The following is a 21029-nucleotide window of genomic DNA, read 5'->3' as shown; positions in this document are numbered from 1 at the left end:
TCATCCTGGGATTTTTGGTACCAGAGATTTGGTTGCTAGGTCCTTTTGGTGGCCGTCCTTGTCGCGCGATGTCCGTGCTTTTGTGCAATCCTGTGGGACTTGCGCCCGAGCCAAGCCTTGCTGTTCCCACGCTAGTGGGTTGCTTTTGCCTTTGCCGGTCCCTGAGAGGCCCTGGACGCATATTTCCATGGATTTTATTTCGGATCTTCCTGTTTCCCAGAAGATGTCTGTTATCTGGGTTGTTTGTGACCGGTTCTCTAAAATGGTCCATCTGGTACCTTTGCCTAAGTTGCCTTCCTTCTCAGATCTGGTTCCATTGTTTTTTCAGCATGTGGTTCGTTTGCATGGCATTCCGGAGAATATTGTGTCTGACAGAGGTTCTCAGTTTGTCTCTAGATTTTGGCGGTCCTTTTGTGCTAGGATGGGCATTGATTTCTTTTTCTTCGGCGTTTCATCCTCAGACTAATGGCCAAACTGAGCGAACTAATCAGACCTTGGAGACCTATTTGAGATGCTTTGTGTCTGCTGATCAGGATGATTGGGTGTCTTTCTTGCCTTTGGCCGAGTTTGCCCTTAATAATCGGGCTAGTTCGGCTACTTTGGTTTCTCCTTTCTTTTGTAATTTTGGTTTTCATCCTCGCTTTTCTTCTGGGCAGGTTGAGCCTTCTGATTGTCCTGGTGTTGATTCTGTGGTGGACAGGCTGCAGCTGATTTGGACTCATGTGGTGGACAATTTGACGTTGTCTCAGGAAAGGGCTCAACGTTTTGCTAACCGCCGTCGGTGTGTTGGTCCCAGGCTTCGTGTGGGGGATTTGGTTTGGTTGTCTTCTCGTCATGTTCCTATGAAGGTTTCGTCCCCTAAATTTAAGCCTCGGTTTATTGGTCCTTATAAAATTTCTGAAATTATTAATCCGGTGTAGTTTCGTTTGGCTCTTCCAGCCTCTTTTGCCATTCATAATGTTTTCCATAGATCTTTGTTGCGGAGATATGTGGTGCCCGTTGTTCCCTCGGTTGACCCTCCTGCCCCGGTGTTGGTTGAGGGAGAGTTGGAATATGAGGTTGAGAAGATTTTGGATTATCGTTTTTCGAGGCGGAGGCTTCAGTATCTTGTCAAATGGAGGGGTTATGGCCAGGAGGATAATTCTTGGGTTGTTGCCTCCGATGTCCATGCCGCCGATTTGGTTCGTGCTTTTCATTTGGCTCATCCTGATCGGCCTGGGGGCTCTGGTGAGGGTTCGGTGACCCCTCCTCAAGGGGGGGGGGGGTACTGTTGTGAATTCCGCTCTTGGGCTCCCTCCGGTGGTTGTAAGTGGCACTTTTGTGAGTTCTGCTCTTGGGCTCCCTCTTGTGGTTTCAAGTGGTATGGCTGCTCCTTGGAGTTAGCTGTCATCAGCTGCCTCCACTTATCTTCTCTTATCTTTCTGCTCGGCTATTTAGGTCTGGCTGTTCCTTCAGCTAGTGCCACTTGTAAATGGTTTCTGGTTGGATTCACAGCTCTTTGGATTTCCCTGTTTTCCTGACCAGTTCATCAAAGCTAAGTTCTTACTTGCTCTGTTCTGTTCACAGATTGTGGACTTATCCGTTCAGTGCTTTCTATGTTTGTCCAGCTTATCAGTATGAATTAATTCTGTCTTGCTGGAAGCTCTGGGAAGCAGATTTACCCTCCCCACCTTTAGTCAGGTGTGGAGATTTTTAGTAAACTCTGCATGGATTTTTGTAGTGTTTTATACTGACCGCACAGTATTCCATCCTGTCCTATCTATCAAGCTAGACTGGCCTCCTGTGCTCATCCTGGTTTCATTCTGTGTATGTCTTTTCCCTCTCCACTCACAGTCATTATTTGTGGGGGGCTAATCTATCCTTTGGGGATTTTCTCTGAGGCAAGATAGCTTTCCTGCTTCTATCTTTAAGGGTAGTTAGCTCTTAGGCTGTGACGAGATGCATAGGGAGAGTTAGGAGCATTCCACGGCTGCTTCTAGTGTTGTGTTGAGCTTAGGGACTGCGGTCAGTACAGTTACCACGTCCTTCAGAGCTCGTTCCATGTTGCTCCTAGACCACCGCATCATAACAAATGTCCCAAACGGACTCAGCATACCCAGTGGCCAAAGGCGGGAACAGCTACCTTCCGCCGGTGCGCTGTACACTGCTACCAAGGTGAAGCTGACCCGGCATTGGGGGCTACAACTAACCAAGGGGTGGAAGACATGGAGGAAGAGCTGCATGAAGTAGACCCGGGCAGGCAGCCCGGGCAGATAATCAACAACAGAATCGACAGGTCGTGTGGGTTAATGGGAAACGCATGCAGGGACTAAGAGATTCCGGAGCAACTTTGATCCTTGTGAAGCCTCATCTCGTCCGGGACCAAGAGAAGACGGACCGGACAGTGGCAGTCCATGTAGCAGGGGGAGCCATACATCGACTGCCCACTGCCAGGATTCACCTGAACTAGGGAGTTGGGGATGGTCTTGTTGAGGTCGGCTTGATGGAGGATTTGCCTGCAGACGTTTTGCTGGGAAATGACTTGGGGCCCATGTTGTCTGCCTTCTCGGTTGCCCCTCTGGCTGAGACATATCCTGTGACCACCCGGAGACAAGCTCGAACTGCGGAGGCGGAATCACACTCAGAGGAGGCCCAGGTAAGACATCCCAGCCCTACACGTATTCCCATAGCCAGACACATTTCTTGGGCCACCCCAGATGAATTTAAGAGGGAGTTACTTGAGGATCCTTCATTGGAGGGATATCGGGGGAAGGCACAGGAGGGGAGAGGGGTACTGGAAGGGGAACAGTTTATATGGAAGCAGGGACTCCTCTACCGGATCACAGAGCAGCACCACACAGGGACGAGCCCCACTATAAAACGACAGCTGGTAGTTCCCAAGAAGTATAGGCAGGAGTTACTGCGAATCTCTCATGACATACCCTTGGCCGGGCACTTCGGTGTCAGTCGCACCAGGCATCTTCTGACACAAAACTTCTTTTGGCCGGGGGTAACCTATGATGTTCATCAATACTGCAAGACCTGTGACAGTTGCCAGCGCATTGCCAAGAGGGGTGATCGATGCAAGGCCAAATTACGCCCCCTCCCCATTGTGGAGGAACCATTTAGCCGAGTAGCGGTCGATCTGTTAGGGCCGTTAGCCAAACCCAGTCCGTCAGGGAAAAGGTATATATTGACAGTGGTAGATTATGCCACACGGTATCCAGAGGTGGTTGCGTTACCTAACATACTGGCAGAGACGGTGGCGGCTGCCCTGCTCCAGGTTTTCTCACGGGTTGGATTTCCCCGGGAGATTATCTCAGACCAGGGTACCCAGTTTACAGCAGAGGTGGCCAACCAACTGTGGAAGCTGTGCGGCGTAAAGTCCATTAGAAGCGCCCCGTACCACCCGCAAACCAATGGGTTGTGTGAACGCTTTAACGGGACGTTAAAACAACTCATTGGGACTTTTACCAGGACCTACAGGGACTGGGAGAAATTCTTGCCTCACCTCCTGTTTGCCTATCGAGAGATGCCCCAAGAATCCACGGGGTTCTCCCCATTTGAACTGGTATACGGGAGACGGATAAGGGGACCTCTAGACTTAGTGCTAGAACACTGGAAAGGAGAGGGCATCATAGAAGGGGTTCCTATTGTACCCTATGTGCTGGAATTCCGGGACCGCCTACAGGAACTGACCCAGGCTGTACGTGGGAACATGCAGGTGGCCCAGCGGCGCCTGCGCGTATGGTACGATCGGAGGGCCAGAGAGCGTACCTTGGAAATAGGGCAGAAGGTCCTGGTGTTAGAGCCCACTAGGCAGAACAAGTTCCAAGCTGCTTGGCAGGGGCCCTACCAGGTAGTGGGGAAAATAGCCGACACCACCTATAATGTCGCCGATTGTGACGACCCCAGGGTTATCCGCATGTTCCACGTGAATATGCTGAAGCCCTATCGGGAGCGCCCTGAAGAGGTAGTGGCCATCTGTGCACCTGAAGCAGAGGATTTAGCTGGACTTCCCTTGCCGGATGTCTTAGGGGAGAGGACTCAGTTTAAAACATGGGACCAGGTACACTGGGGTGAAAACTTAGGTCCCCGGGAGAGACAGCAGGCGAAGGAGTTGTTGAGGCAGCGACAGAGGATGTTTTCGAGGAAACCCGGGTACACTCACCTGGCACAACACAAGGTTGAGACCCAGGATCAGACCCCCCTACGACAACCCCCCTTCCGCGTCCCTGAGTCTGTACGAGAAGGGATGCGACAAGAGATACAAGAGATGTTGCGTTTAGGGGTCATTGAAGAGTCAGATAGTCCCTGGGCATCCCCCGTAGTGTTAGTGCCCAAGAAGGATGGGACTACACGGTTTTGTGTAGACTATCGTAAGCTCAATGAGAAAACAGTGACGGATGCGACATTGGCTTGAGGGAGCTAAGCACCGCGTTGTGGTCCTGACCGATCATAAGAATCTGATTTACCTCGAGTTGGCCAAGCGGCTTAATCCTAGACAGGCTCGATGGTCCCTTGTTAAATATTAATTATTCTTATTTTTATCCTTTACTGAGCATATTGCTTATTGCTGACACTATCAAAAGCTATTTCTGTGTATGTAGCTCAGAGTATAAGTTAACACCATATACAGAGAACACGTGATCTGTGTTGGACATATATAAACGTCTCTTAGGAGGGTGTGGGGACTTTTTGTCACGTGGGACGGTCACCTCCCTTCCTACATTTCATTCTCCATGGACGTCCGAACAACAGCTGATAACGGAAGCCATGATGACCTTCAAACTTCACACAGACAGACTGTTTTATCATTCAGGACCTTGGGAAAGATGAGTAACAAGACAAGCGCTGATATTTACACATGGACACTCTGTTCGTAACTATTTCATCTACTTTTATGTTTTTGCTGCAATGGTGGATAATTCAATAAACCACTATACTTTCATCAGAATATCATGACATTTTTCTTTTAAGAACAACGCACCTGGTTAAGTCTTGATTAAATATTTTTGCGCAGTAACAATTTTTAACATCCCTGTTTTTCTCCTGTTTTGATTTTGTGGTCTTGTATCTTCCGGGATCTAAGAATGTTAAGGCTGATGCCCTCTCTAGGAGTTTTTCGCCTGATTCTCCTGGAGTCCTTGAGCCGGTTGGCATTCTTAAGGAAGGGGTGATTCTTTCTGCCATCTCTCCTGATTTGCAGCGGGTGCTTCAGGAATTTCAGGCTGATACGCCTGACCGCTGTCCTGTGGGGAAGCTGTTTGTTCCTGATAGATGGACAAGTAAGGTAATTTCTGAGGTTCATTGTTCAGTGTTGGCTGGTCATCTTGGGATTTTTGGTACCAGAGATTTGGTTGCTAGGTCCTTTTGGTGGCCGTCCTTGTCGCGCGATGTCCGTGCTTTTGTGCAATCCTGTGGGACTTGCGCCCGAGCCAAGCCTTGCTGTTCCCACGCTAGTGGGTTGCTTTTGCCTTTGCCGGTCCCTGAGAGGCCCTGGACGCATATTTCCATGGATTTTATTTTGGATCTTCCTGTTTCCCAGAAGATGTCTGTTATCTGGGTTGTTTATTATTATTATTATTATTATTATTATTATACATTTTTATAGCGCCATTTATTCCATGGCGCTTTACATGTGAATACGGGGCAAATATAGACAAATACATTAAACATGAGCAGATAACAAGGCACACGAGTACATAAGGAGGGAGGACCCTGCCCGCGAGGGCTCACAGTCTGCAGGGGGTGGGTGAGGATACACTAGGAGAGGGAAGAGCTGGCTGTGCGGCTGTTCAGTAGGTTGAGGATCACTGCAGGCTGTAGGCTTGTCGGAAGAGATGAGTCTTCAGGTTCTTTTTGAAGGTTTCTATGGTAGGCGCAAGTCTGATGTGTTGGGGTAGAGAGTTCCAGAGTATGGGGGAAGCACGGGAGAAGTCTTGGATGCGGTTATGGGAAGAAGAGATGAGAGGGGAGTAGAGAAGGAGGTCTTGGGAGGATCGGAGGTCGCGTGTAGGTAGGTACCGGGAGACCATGTCACAGATGTATGGAGGAGACAGGTTGTGGATGGCTTTGTATGTCAGTGTGAGGGTTTTGAACTGGAGTCTCTGGGCGATAGGAAGCCAGTGAAGGGCTTGACACAGGGGAGAGGCTGGGGAATAGCGGGGGGACAGGTGGATTAGTCGGGCAGCAGAGTGTAGGATGGATTGGAGTGGTGCCAGAGTGCTAGAGGGGAGTCCAGAGAGTAGGAGGTTGCAGTAGTCGAGGCGGGAGATGATAAGGGCATGCACTAGCGTTTTTGCAGTGTTGCGGTCAAGGAAAGCACGGATCCGGGAAATATTTTTGAGTTTGAGACGACAGGAGGAGGCAAGGGCTTGGATATGTGGCTTGAAAGAGAGGGCAGAGTCGAGGATCACCCCGAGGCACCGGGCGTGTGGGACTGGGGATAGTGAGCAGCCATTGACATTGATGGATAGGTCTGGTGGAGGGGTAGAGTGAGATGGGGGAAAGATGATGAATTCTGTTTTGTCCATGTTCAGTTGTAGAAAGCGAGCAGAAAAGAAGGCTGAAATGGCAGACAGACAGTGCGGGATTTTGGTAAGCAAGGAGGAGAGTCAGGTCCGGAGAGGTAGATCTGCGTGTCGTCAGCGTAGAGATGGTACTGCATACCGTGGGATTCTATGAGCTGTCCCAGGCCGAAAGTGTAGATGGAGAAGAGTAGGGGTCCTAGAACAGAGCCTTGAGGAACACCGACTGACAAGGGGCGAAGTGAGGAGGTGGTGTGGGGGAGGGAGACACTGAATGTTCGGTCTGGCAGATATGACGAGATCCAGGAAAGGGCCAAGTCTGTGATGCCAAGGGATGAGAGGATTTGTAGCAAAAGGGAGTGGTCTACAGTGTCAAAGGCAGAAGACAAGTCCAGGAGAAGGAGGACAGAGTAGTGTCGCTTGCTCCTGGCAGTTAGTAGGTCATTGGTGACTTTAGTTAGGGCAGTTTCAGTTGAGTGATGGGAACGGAAGCCTGATTGTAACCGATCAAAGAGGGAGCAGGAGGAGAAGTGGGAGGACAGTTCAAGATGGACGTGTTGCTCCAGCAATTTGGAGGCATAAGGGAGAAGAGATATTGGGCGATAGCTAGACACAGAGGATGGGTCGAGGGAGGGCTTTTTGAGGATGGGTGTGATCTTGGCATGCTTGAAGGATGAGGGAAAGACACCTGTTGTGAGTGAGAGGTTGAAGAGGTGTGTTAGGGTTGGGATGAAGACCGTGGAAAGGTTAGGGATGAGGTGGGATGGGAGCGGGTCAAGCGTGCAGGTGGTGAGGTGTGATCTTGACAGGAGGGTGGAGAGCTGATCTTCTGTCATGGTGGAGAAGCTGGTTTTGGAGGAGCAGGGTTGAGCAGCTAAGAGGGGCAGTGGGCGCTGTGGGCCAAAGCTTTCTCTGATCGTATCGATCTTCTGTTTAAAGAAAGAGGCGAAGTCATCAGCAGAAATGAGGGGGGAGGGAGGAGGTGCGGGGGGACGGAGTAGAGAATTGAAAGTGTTGAAAAGCTGTTTAGGGTTGTGGGACAGGGAGGATATGAGGGATGAGAAGTAAGTTTGTTTTGCGGCAGTGAGCGCAGACTTGAAGCTGACGAGGGACTGCTTGTATGCAGTGAAGTGGTCGGCAGAGTGGGATCGCTTCCATCTCCGCTCAGCAATCCTGGAAGCCCGTCTCAATTCTTTGGTCAGGCTGGTCAGCCAGGGCTGCCTGTTAATTGTACGAGTTTTACTATGCATGAGTGGGGCGGCCGAATCGAGTGTTGTTGTTATTGTGGTGTTATAAAAAGTGGCAGCAGCATCTGTGTCATGAAGGGAGGCTATGTCTGTGAGAGGGAGAAGGGACTCAGAGAGTGATTGTAAGTTGAGATGTTTGAGATTTCTGCGAGGGTGAGTGAGTTTGTGGAGTGGGGGTTGCACACTAGGAGAGGAGAGGGACGAGAATGTCAGTAGGTTGTGGTCAGACAGGGGGAGGGGTGTGTTAGTGAGGTTAGTAAGGGAGCAGAGGCGGGTGAAGATGAGGTCCAGCGTGTGGCCATCTTTGTGAGTGGCCTCAGAGGACCATTGAGTGAGGCCAAAGGAGGCAGTCAGTGATAAAAGTTTAGAGGTAGCTGAGGTGAAAGTGTCAATGGGGACATTGAAATCACCCATGATGATAGTGGGGATGTCAACAGAGAGGAAATGAAGTAGCCAGGTGGTGAAGTGGTCGAGAAAGGTGGAGATGACTAGTTCTGGGGGGCGGTAGATGACAGCCAGCTGGAGGTTGGAGGGGGAATAGATGCGGACAGAGTGCACCTCAAACGAGGGAAGAGTAGCGGAGGGTGGTAGCGGGATTGGAGTAAAGGAGCAGGTGTCGGACAGGAGCAAGCCAACTCCTCCACCGCGTTTGTTGCTGGGGCGAGGGGTGTGAGAGAGGTGGAATCCGCCATAGGAGAGCGCAGCTGGAGAGGCCGAGTCAGAGGGGGTGAGCCAGGTTTCAGTGAGGCCGAGGAAGGAGAGTTTGTTGGTGATGAAGAGGTCATGGATAAATGTCAGTTTGTTGCAGATGGAGCGTGCGTTCCATAGTGCTCCAAGTAGGGGGAGCTGGGGAGTGGGGGCTGGATGAATGGGTATGAGGTTGTCGTGGTTGGGAAAACGTGCGGAGGATCGTGGCAGGGGGTTAGAAACGAGTGTGGGGATGAATTGGGGAGGGCCGGGATTTGGGGATATGTCACCAGCAATGAGGAGTAACAGACAGATCATTAGAAGGTGGGAGCAGGATAAGACATGATGTGGCCGTGTGTGTCTGGATAAAAAGGATTGTATGTGGAGGAACAGTTCTGAGGGGAAGGTGAGATGGCTGGGGAGTATGGAGGAAGAAATGACTAGTTCCTTACTAGGAGGAGGGATTGCAGGAGATTGTAAGAAGGAAAGTAGTATGGGGGTGAAAGAGAAAAGAAACCGAAACATTGTAGTGGTCGGTATTCTGTTACCTTCCAGTCAATTCCAGTCCAATTCAGTCTAATTCAGAATCATAATTAAAAAGATGTAATTTAAAAGATGGAAGTTAAAAGATGATTTGCAGCAGACTGAGTCTATAGCAGACTCCTGCATGTGAATATATCCCCAGTTAAGGGCAATCAGGTGTGAATGAGGGGGTGGCTGGGTATGGGAGACCAGATGTAGAGAGTTAAGCAAAGGTCATAAAGTGAGGGAGGGGTAAGACTGACCACTCAAAGAGATGCCAGGATCACACAATGAGATACATGAAAACAGGTCATGGAAACAAGCTGATAGGTAAGAGAGCGTACTAAAAGGATTATATGTGCTGCACCAAGACACTCAGATCCTGGGGAAGCATAGAAAAGCCAGTGCAATATACAGAGACATTCAGAAGCCAGGGAGAGCTGGGTAAAGTCAGTGCATACCATGGAAAATCAATGCAGTATACAGAGATATTCTGGAGCCAGGGAGAGCTGGGTAAAGTCAGTGCATACCATGGAAAATCAATGCAGTATACAGAGATATTCTGGAGCCAGGGAGAGCTGGGTAAAGTCAGTGCATACCATGGAAAATCAATGCAGTATACAGAGATATTCTGGAGCCAGGGAGAGCTGGGTAAAGTCAGTGCATACCATGGAAAATCAATGCAGTATACAGAGATATTCTGGAGCCAGGGAGAGCTGGGTAAAGTCAGTGCATACCATGGAAAATCAATGCAGTATACAGAGACATTCGGGAGCCAGGGAGAGCTGGGTAAAGTCAGTGCATACCATGGAAAATCAATGCAGTATACAGAGATATTCTGGAGCCAGGGAGAGCTGGGTAAAGTCAGTGCATACCTGTGGGAAGAGGAGAACAGCTCGATTAGATGGTGCAGATGATGATAATATTGTAGTAGTGATGAGTAGCCAAATGCATTCTAGAATTCAGTCTAATTCAGAATCATAATTAAAAAGATGTAATTTAAAAGATGGAAGTTAAAAGATGATTTGCAGCAGACTGAGTCTATAGCAGACTCCTGCATGTGAATATATCCCCAGTTAAGGGCAATCAGGTGTGAATGAGGGGGTGGCTGGGTATGGGAGACCAGATGTAGAGAGTTAAGCAAAGGTCATAAAGTGAGGGAGGGGTAAGACTGACCACTCAAAGAGATGCCAGGATCACACAATGAGATACATGAAAACAGGTCATGGAAACAAGCTGATAGGTAAGAGAGCGTACTAAAAGGATTATATGTGCTGCACCAAGACACTCAGATCCAGGGGAAGCATAGAAAAGCCAGTGCAATATACAGAGACATTCAGAAGCCAGGGAGAGCTGGGTAAAGTCAGTGCATACCATGGAAAATCAATGCAGTATACAGAGATATTCTGGAGCCAGGGAGAGCTGGGTAAAGTCAGTGCATACCATGGAAAATCAATGCAGTATACAGAGATATTCTGGAGCCAGGGAGAGCTGGGTAAAGTCAGTGCATACCATGGAAAATCAATGCAGTATACAGAGATATTCTGGAGCCAGGGAGAGCTGGGTAAAGTCAGTGCATACCATGGAAAATCAATGCAGTATACAGAGATATTCTGGAGCCAGGGAGAGCTGGGTAAAGTCAGTGCATACCATGGAAAATCAATGCAGTATACAGAGATATTCTGGAGCCAGGGAGAGCTGGGTAAAGTCAGTGCATACCATGGAAAATCAATGCAGTATACAGAGATATTCTGGAGCCAGGGAGAGCTGGGTAAAGTCAGTGCATACCATGGAAAATCAATGCAGTATACAGAGATATTCTGGAGCCAGGGAGAGCTGGGTAAAGTCAGTGCATACCATGGAAAATCAATGCAGTATACAGAGATATTCTGGAGCCAGGGAGAGCTGGGTAAAGTCAGTGCATACCATGGAAAATCAATGCAGTATACAGAGATATTCTGGAGCCAGGGAGAGCTGGGTAAAGTCAGTGCATACCATGGAAAATCAATGCAGTATACAGAGATATTCTGGAGCCAGGGAGAGCTGGGTAAAGTCAGTGCATACCTGTGGGAAGAGGAGAACAGCTCGATTAGATGGTGCAGATGATGATAATATTGTAGTAGTGATGAGTAGCCAAATGCATTCTAGAATTCAGTCTAATTCAGAATCATAATTAAAAAGATGTAATTTAAAAGATGGAAGTTAAAAGATGATTTGCAGCAGACTGAGTCTATAGCAGACTCCTGCATGTGAATATATCCCCAGTTAAGGGCAATCAGGTGTGACCGGTTCTCTAAAATGGTCCATCTGGTACCTTTGCCTAAGTTGCCTTCCTTCTCAGATCTGGTTCCATTGTTTTTTCAGCATGTGGTTCGTTTGCATGGCATTCCGGAGAATATTGTGTCTGACAGAGGTTCTCAGTTTGTCTCTAGATTTTGGCGGTCCTTTTGTGCTAGGATGGGCATTGATTTGTCTTTTTCTTCGGCGTTTCATCCTCAGACTAATGGCCAAACTGAGCGAACTAATCAGACCTTGGAGACCTATTTGAGATGCTTTGTGTCTGCTGATCAGGATGATTGGGTGTCTTTCTTGCCTTTGGCCGAGTTTGCCCTTAATAATCGGGCTAGTTCGGCTACTTTGGTTTCTCCTTTCTTTTTGTAATTTTGGTTTTCATCCTCGCTTTTCTTCTGGGCAGGTTAAGCCTTCTGATTGTCCTGGTGTTGATTCTGTGGTGGACAGGCTGCAGCAGATTTGGACTCATGTGGTGGACAATTTGACGTTGTCTCAGGAAAGGGCTCAACGTTTTGCTAACCGCCGTCGGTGTGTTGGTCCCCGGCTTCGTGTGGGGGATTTGGTTTGGTTGTCTTCTCGTCATGTTCCTATGAAGGTTTCGTCCCCTAAATTTAAGCCTCGGTTTATTGGTCCTTATAAAATTTCTGAAATTATTAATCCGGTGTAGTTTTGTTTGGCTCTTCCAGCCTCTTTTGCCATTCATAATGTTTTCCATAGATCTTTGTTGCGGAGATATGTGGTGCCCGTTGTTCCCTCGGTTGACCCTCCTGCCCCGGTGTTGGTTGAGGGAGAGTTGGAATATGGTTGAGAAGATTTTGGATTATCGTTTTTCGAGGCGGAGGCTTCAGTGTCTTGTCAAGTGGAGGGGTTATGGCCAGGAGGATAATTCTTGGGTTGTTGCCTCCGATGTCCATGCCGCCGATTTGGTTCGTGCTTTTCCTTTGGCTCATCCTGATCGGCCTGGGGGCTCTGGTGAGGGTTCGGTGACCCCTCCTCAAGGGGGGGGGGTACTGTTGTGAATTCCGCTCTTGGGCTCCCTCCGGTGGTTGTAAGTGGCACTTTTGTGAGTTCTGCTCTTGGGCTCCCTCTTGTGGTTTCAAGTGGTATGGCTGCTCCTTGGAGTTAGCTGTCATCAGCTGCCTCCACTTATCTTCTCTTCTGCTCGGCTATTTAGGTCTGGTTGTTCCTTCAGCTAGTGCCACTTGTAAATGGTTTCTGGTTGGATTTACATCTCTTTGGATTTCCCTGTTTTCCTGACCAGTTCATCAAAGCTAAGTTCTTACTTGCTCTGTTCTGTTCACAGATTGTGGACTTATCCATTCAGTGCTTTCTATGTTTGTCCAGCTTATCAGTATGAATTAATTCTGTCTTGCTGGAAGCTCTGGGAAGCAGATTTACCCTCCACACCTTTAGTCAGGTGTGGAGATTTTTAGTAAACTCTGCATGGATTTTTGTAGTGTTTTATACTGACCGCACAGTATTCCATCCTGTCCTATCTATCAAGCTAGACTGGCCTCCTGTGCTCATCCGGGTTTCATTCTGTGTATGTCTTTTCCCTCTCCACTCACAGTCATTATTTGTGGGGGGCTAATCTATCCTTTGGGGATTTTCTCTGAGGCAAGATAGCTTTCCTGCTTCTATCTTTAGGGGTAGTTAGCTCTTAGGCTGTGACGAGATGCATAGGGAGAGTTAGGAGCATTCCACGGCTGCTTCTAGTGTTGTGTTGAGCTTAGGGACTGCGGTCAGTACAGTTACCACGTCCTTCAGAGCTCGTTCCATGTTGCTCCTAGACCACCGCATCATAACAAATGTCCCAACCGGACTCAGCATACCCAGTGGCCAAAGGCGGGAACAGCTACCTTCCGCCGGTGCGCTGTACACTGCTACCAAGGTGAAGCTGACCCGGCATTGGGGGCTACAACTAACCAAGGGGTGGAAGACATGGAGGAAGAGCTGCATGAAGTAGACCCGGGCAGGCAGCCCGGGCAGATAATCAACAACAGAATCGACAGGTTGTGTGGGTTAATGGGAAACGCATGCAGGGACTAAGAGATTCCGGAGCAACTTTGATCCTTGTGAAGCCTCATCTCGTCCGGGACCAAGAGAAGACGGACCGGACAGTGGCAGTCCATGTAGCAGGGGGAGCCATACATCGACTGCCCACTGCCAGGATTCACCTGAACTGGGGAGTTGGGGATGGTCTTGTTGAGGTCGGCTTGATGGAGGATTTGCCTGCAGACGTTTTGCTGGGAAATGACTTGGGGCCCATGTTGTCTGCCTTCTCGGTTGCCCCTCTGGCTGAGACATATCCTGTGACCACCCGGAGACAAGCGGAATCACACTCAGAGGAGGCCCAGGTAAGACATCCCAGCCCTACACGTATTCCCATAGCCAGACACATTTCTTGGGCCACCCCAGATGAATTTAAGAGGGAGTTACTTGAGGATCCTTCATTGGAGGGATATCGGGGGAAGGCACAGGAGGGGAGAGGGGTACTGGAAGGGGAACAGTTTATATGGAAGCAGGGACTCCTCTACCGGATCACAGAGCAGCACCACACAGGGACGAGCCCCACTATAAAACGACAGCTGGTAGTTCCCAAGAAGTATAGGCAGGAGTTACTGCGAATCTCTCATGACATACCCTTGGCCGGGCACTTCGGTGTCAGTCGCACCAGGCATCGTCTGACACAAAACTTCTTTTGGCCGGGGGTAACCTATGATGTTCATCAATACTGCCAGACCTGTGACAGTTGCCAGCGCATAGCTGTGCGGCGTAAAGTCCATTAGAAGCGCCCCGTACCACCCGCAAACCAATGGGTTGTGTGAACGCTTTAACGGGACGTTAAAACAACTCATTGGGACTTTTACCAGGACCTACAGGGACTGGGAGAAATTCTTGCCTCACCTCCTGTTTGCCTATCGAGAGATGCCCCAAGAATCCACGGGGTTCTCCCCATTTGAACTGGTATACGGGAGACGGGTAACGGGACCTCTAGACTTAGTGCTAGAACACTGAGAAGGAGAGGGCATCATAGAAGGGGTTCCTATTGTACCCTATGTGCTGGAATTCCTGGACCGCCTACAGGAGCTGACCCAGGCTGTATGTGGGAACATGCAGGTGGCCCAGCGGCGCCTGCGCGTATGGTACGATCGGAGGGCCAGAGAGCGTACCTTGGAAATAGGGCAGAAGGTCCTGGTGTTAGAGCCCACTAGGCAGAACAAGTTCCAAGCTGCTTGGCAGGGACCCTACCAGGTAGTGGGGAAAATAGCCGACACCACCTATAATGTCGCCGATTGTGACGACCCCAGGGTTATCCGCATGTTCCACGTGAATATGCTGAAGCCCTATCTGGAGCGCCCTGAAGAGGTAGTGGCCATCTGTGCACCTGAAGCAGAGGATTTAGCCAGACTTCCCTTGCCGGATGTCTTAGGGGAGAGGACTCAGTCTAAAACATGGGACCAGGTACACTGGGGTGAAAACTTAGGTCCCCGGGAGAGACAGCAGGCGAAGGAGTTGTTGAGGCAGCGACAGAGGATGTTTTCGGGGAAACCCGGGTACACTCACCTGGCACAACACAAGCTTGAGACCCAGGATCAGACCCCCCTACGACAACCCCCCTTCCGCATCCCTGAGTCTGTACGAGAAGGGATGCGACAAGAGATGTTGCGTTTAGGGGTCATTAAAGAGTCAGATAGTCCCTGGGCATCCCCCGTAGTGTTAGTGCCCAAGAAGGATGGGACTACACGGTTTTGTGTAGACTATCGTAAGCTCAATGAGAAAACAGTGACGTATGCATATCCCATGCCGCGTGTGGATGAGTTCTTAGACCGGCTGGCGGGGGCAAAGTATCTGACTTTAGGAAGGCAAAGTTTGACCAGCTTAGAGATGCCCTTAATCTGGTAGACTGGGACAATATCCTCAGAAATAAGAATACAGATAAATGGGAAATGTTTAAGAACATCCTAAATAGGCAGTGTAAGCGGTTTATACCTTGTGGGAATAAAAGGACTAGAAATAGGAAAAACCCAATGTGGCTAAACAAAGAAGTAAGACAGGCAATTAACAGTAAAAAGAAAGCATTTGCACTACTAAAGCAGGATGGCACCATTGAAGCTCTAAAAAACTATAGGGAGAAAAATACTTTATCTAAAAAACTAATTAAAGCTGCCAAAAAGGAAACAGAGAAGCAAATGCTAAGGAGAGTAAAACTAATCCCAAACTGTTCTTCAACTATATCAATAGTAAAAGAATAAAAACTGAAAATGTAGGCCCCTTAAAAAATAGTGAGGAAAGAATGGTTGTAGATGACGAGGAAAAAGCTAACATATTAAACACCTTCTTCTCCACGGTATTCACGGTGGAAAATGAAATGCTAGGTGAAATCCCAAGAAACAATGAAAACCCTATACTAAGGGTCACCAATCTAACCCAAGAAGAGGTGCGAAACCGGCTAAATAAGATTAAAATAGATAAATCTCCGGGTCCGGATGGCATACACCCACGAGTACTAAGAGAACTACGTAATGTAATAGATAAACCATTATTTCTTATTTTTAGGGACTCTATAGCGACGGGGTCTATTCCGCAGGACTGGCGCATAGCAAATGTGGTGCCAATATTCAAAAAGGGCTCTAAAAGTGAACCTGGAAATTATAGGCCAGTAAGTCTAACCTCTATTTGAAGGGTTTCCGAGGGATGTTATTCTGGATTATCTCAATGAGAATAACTGTTTAACTCCATATCAGCATGGGTTTATGAGAAATCGCTCCTGTCAAACCAATCTAATCAGTTTTTATGAAGAGGTAAGCTATAGGCTTGACCACGGTGAGTCATTGGACGTGGTATATCTCGATTTTTCCAAAGCGTTTGATACCGTGCCGCACAAGAGGTTGGTACACAAAATGAGAATGCTTGGTCTGGGGGAAAATGTGTGTAAATGGGTTAGTAACTGGCTTAGTGATAGAAAGCAGAGGGTGGTTATAAATGGTATAGTCTCTAACTGGGTCGCTGTGACCAGTGGGGTACCACAGGGGTCAGTATTGGGACCTGTTCTCTTCAACATATTCATTAATGATCTGGTAGAAGGTTTAAACAGTAAAATATCGATATTTGCAGATGATACAAAACTATGTAAAACAGTTAATACAAGAGAAGATAGTATAGTGCTACACATGGATCTGGATAAGTTGGAAACTTGTGGCAGATGAGGTTTAACAATGATAAATGTAAGGTTATACACATAGCAAGAAGGAATCAATATCACCATTACACACTGAACGGGAAACCACTGGGTAAATCTGACAGGGAGAAGGACTTGGGGATCCTAGTTAATGATAAACTTACCTGGAGCAGCGAGTGCCAGGCAGCAGCTGCCAAAGCAAACAGGATCATGGGGTGCATTAAAAGAGGTCTGGATACACATGATGAGAGCATTATACTGCCTCTGTACAAAGTAAAAAGGTAAGAGCTCAGATTCTGCAGGAATGGTTTGAATGTGCCATGTCACATTAGCAGAGCCCCAGAGGTGCAAAAACAGCAAAAAAAAACCCAATAAGTGATGTCATTTTACAAACTACTCCTCTCAATGAATTAATCTAGTGGTGCAGTGAGCATGTTGACACCGCATGTTCCTCACAGAAACTTACACCATTGGGCGGTGAACAAAAATAATTACACTTTTACAGTTAAATATTTAATTTTTATAAGGGCTGATAGGAAAAAATGGACCTCCAATTTTTTTGTGAGCTTGTTGTGCAATGTCTCTGGAGTATTCCAATACCCTACATGTAATAGGGAACTACTTTTCAGGCACAGTGCAAAACTCAGAGGTGAAGGAGCACCATCATTTATTGCAGATTTTACTGTTATGGTTTGAAGGTGCCATGACCCACTGGGAGAGCCCCTAATATGCCAAAACAGCAGAATCCCACATAAGTGATCCCATTTTACAAACTGCACATCTCAATGAATTTATCTAGGGGTGCACTGATCATATTAACACCACAGATGTGTCACAGAATTTTATACCATTGGGTAGTGAAGAAAAAATTGATACATTTTTATCATAAACATTTTGTTTTAGTCTCAGATTTTACATTTTCACAAGGGGAAATGGGTAAAAATGGCACCAAAATTTGTCAGCCAATTACTTCTGAAAGTGGAAATTCGCCATATGTGGTTGTACAGTACTGCTTCGCTACAAGGCGAGACTCGGGAGGTACGGAGAGCTAGTTGCATCCTGGAGCACAGATATTCCATTTGGAAATTATACCCCTTTTGGATTTATTTATAAGTGTAGTAATGATATTGACTCCATGAGTCTTTTCAAGAAACAAGCAGCAGTGGATGTTCCTGAGTGAAAATAGTGTCCAGTAACTTATGCCCAGCTCGTGCTCCTGGAGACATGCACCCATGTGGTTTAGGCACACTGTGATGATCAGAAGGGAAGGTGTCATTTGGATTTGGGAGTGTAGAATTAGCTGGACTTCTTTCGGGGGTAGCAGCCATAGCGCAGTAATGTGGAAGCCCCTGTGAGGCTGTGACCCCTGTTACAGCTAGGGGGCGCTGTTTGTTCTCCCCAGGTTGTGCATGCAGACGGATGAAGTCCATAGGTGTGCATTGGAGTCGCGGTTTTCTGGTCCGGGTTTTCCATGTGGCTGAATGCCACAGGTTTGTGTGTTAAAAGCCCAGCAGTAAGAGTTATGGGTGTGTCAGGTGCACGTCAGTGTCAGTATAGGGTGTGCTGGTGTGCAGAGCAAAGTCCTGCAGAGCGCTGGCTGAGTGCATGGAGGCACAGGCCAGCGGAGCCAGCACCCAGGGCATCTGAATAGCCTGGCACCTGCAGCGTATACAGTGATGCAAGTGGTCCATGGTACTTGTCTCGGATGTTAACAGTCCTGTGCCCAAACGAGTCGGATGTGGACAGTCCTGTGCCCGGAGGTGGATGTCCTGTGCCCGAAGGAGTCGGATGTGGACAGTCCTGTGCCCGGAGGTGTATGTCCTGTGCCCGAAAGAGGACTAGCATGTGTAACAATGGCAAACAAGTGGCTATGGTGCCCGGCTGCTTTTCAAAGGATATCCTGCGCTGTGTACGGCTGTGTGAGTAAAGAGACTGTAAGATACTGTGATACAGTGATACCACGGGAACTAGTCAGAGGGGGCTGGCGTGTGTAGTGTCTGCAACATATGAGGCTGTGTATATGGAGACTGTAATATGGTGTGCAGTCGCCCAGGGAAACTGGACAAGGGAAGTCTGGCCTGTTTAGGGACTATAAATCAAAAGCCATATGATATGTATTGCTATGAACTGGTGTGAACTGAACACTGATCATATACACTGAAGTTATATGCATTTGTGTGAATTGGACTTCAATACTGTAACACATTAAAGAGACTTTTGTGTTGGAACTTTGTGGGTCACTGCCTCTTCACTACGTACGATACTACCGGTGCCTTAGACCCCCTATATTCACATTAACAGATCACAAACCTGAGTTGGAACTTGCTTTTTTTGTAGATTGAGTTGAAGCTTTTATTAGAAACATTTTACACAATGTTTGTGATCACATTTATCCTGCGCACTTCGCTGAGCACTTACCATCTAAATCTCAAAGTAACATGATTCAGAAGAAACCCCCAAGAGATCTATTCACTCTAATGAGGCAGTAAAATTACTCTGGGACTCCATTTGGCCTTTGTTCAGCGGTGTTCTTCTTTTCAGAGGTGCATAAAATTGTAGCCAACGGCACTTTTATACATACCTTAAAAGATGGACACCGCTGAATCATAGGTTAGACGGCGTCCAGAGTGCCTCCATCTGCCTCATTATAGGAAATATTCAGCCTGGGGTTAAGCCTGCATCATGTATTTCAGAGATTTACACAGAAATTCCAGTGTAAGCGATGGATAAATGTGCACCGAGTCATACTGCCATCATTGGGAGTCAGAATGAACAAATCAACAGCAGATCAAGAATTGTTTTCATTTATTTTTATGCTGCTCCTCGTGAGATGCAAGTTAATTAAACAACTTTATTTTTCAGGTTAGTGCGATTACAGTGATACCAAATGTATATTTTTTTTAATGTTTGGCTGCTGTCACGCATGGCGATGGATGGCACCAGAGAGATCACACATAATCCCACCGCTGCACCACATTTGAGGAACCCGCACCTTGCCATCCCACCTGACATCACTATTCTGTCACAAGGATCATGTATTGCGGTCTTCCCACTTGCACCAACATGATTTTTCGCACCCTCTGGGAACAGGTAAGGTCAGCTTGGTACAGTTTTACACAGACAACCCTTGTCCACGCGGGCCCAGGGAGGCATGGGGAGTGAGAGGATATGGCCCACCAGTTACTGACGTGGCATCCCACTTGCCCACATCCCTGACAAACTGAGAGCATGCTTTCATTAGCACCAGTGAAACAGCGCCTGGTCAGTCCGGTAAGACTGCCACCAGTTCATCATTTGATATAAGCCTAGTCTGTTGACAGAATTATATTGAGCCAAAAAACCAGCCCCAGTAGTAGGGAATGTTATGCCAAAATACAGATGTGTGGATTCATGGATTAAGATAAAAGAGCAACTCAAGGTTAAATTCTATATTTAATCATCTTAAGGGCACACTAGACAATACACTATAAATACAATGGTTATACATATACAATGGGGAGATAGGCAAATACAGGTGAAGTACAAAAGATATAAGCAGATGAATCATGTCAATTATTGGTTTTATGTTCGACCATGTATGTGCTAGGTAGCAGGCGGCATAGGCTGCCAACTGGTTCCTAATTCCTTCACAGCACATTACTCAGTGACCCCCACTTTTTCAAAGTGAACAGCCAGCATAACAGAGAGAGACCACATGGCCTTACCCAAGCCTTTATCCCCTTGGTTGGTAATAACCTTTTCCGCCCCCGGGAGGGTCCTATCCCCCTTCCTTGGAGGTTTGTATCTACATGTCCCAAAACCTATGAAAGATCATAAGGTCATAGGGCGGTGGTTCTAGGGCCATTGGATCCAGCTGGGCCCTCGTTATGCTTGGAGACCAAACATTACTTTGCTACCTGGCTCCTACTAGCCATTCTACGTATCTCCCCAACCTGGGATGCTACAATGGATCGAGACCCTGGAACACGTTCGTCCCGTTCCAGGGATTTTGAAAATGTAACCAGTGTGTGGCTAGGGTGTATAAGTTCATATTCTCCTTATGAAATCCTAGCTGTCTGAACAAAGCAGTTAGACAGCATGGTTTGGATCCACAGGGGGTCTTCCTGTAGCTTTGATACTAGCTCACCGGTGGGGGTGTGAATCCCTACTTTGGAGCTGAGAAGTCTGGGCTTCCTTGCTGAGCCATGTGTCCTGTTACAGCTACACATTTTCAGGAGTGTAAGCTGCCATCCTTCACACACGCTAAGGCTATGTGCACACGTTCAGGATTTCTTGCAGAAAATTCCTGAGAAAAACCGGACATTTTCTGCAAGAAATCCGCAAGAAAACCGCATGTGTTTTTGCCGCGATTTTGACGGGTTTTTTTTCCGGACACTTCCCAATGCATTTTGTAGTGGGAAATCCTCAAAAAAAAACCCGCAAAAAAAAACCCGCAAAATTAATGAACATACTGCGGTTTTTACCGCGATGCTTTTTTTTCAAGGAAAAAAACCACATCATGTGCACAAAACATGCGGAATTCATTCTAAATGATGGGATGCTTATTGTATGTGGGTTTTTTTGCGGTTTTATAGTTTTTATCGGGAAAAA

Source organism: Ranitomeya imitator, chromosome 2, assembly GCF_032444005.1.
Source record: "Ranitomeya imitator isolate aRanImi1 chromosome 2, aRanImi1.pri, whole genome shotgun sequence".
Lineage (NCBI taxonomy): Eukaryota > Metazoa > Chordata > Amphibia > Anura > Dendrobatidae > Ranitomeya > Ranitomeya imitator.
The sequence above is the reverse complement of the archived record's forward strand: the minus strand, read 5'-3'. Positions refer to the sequence as shown.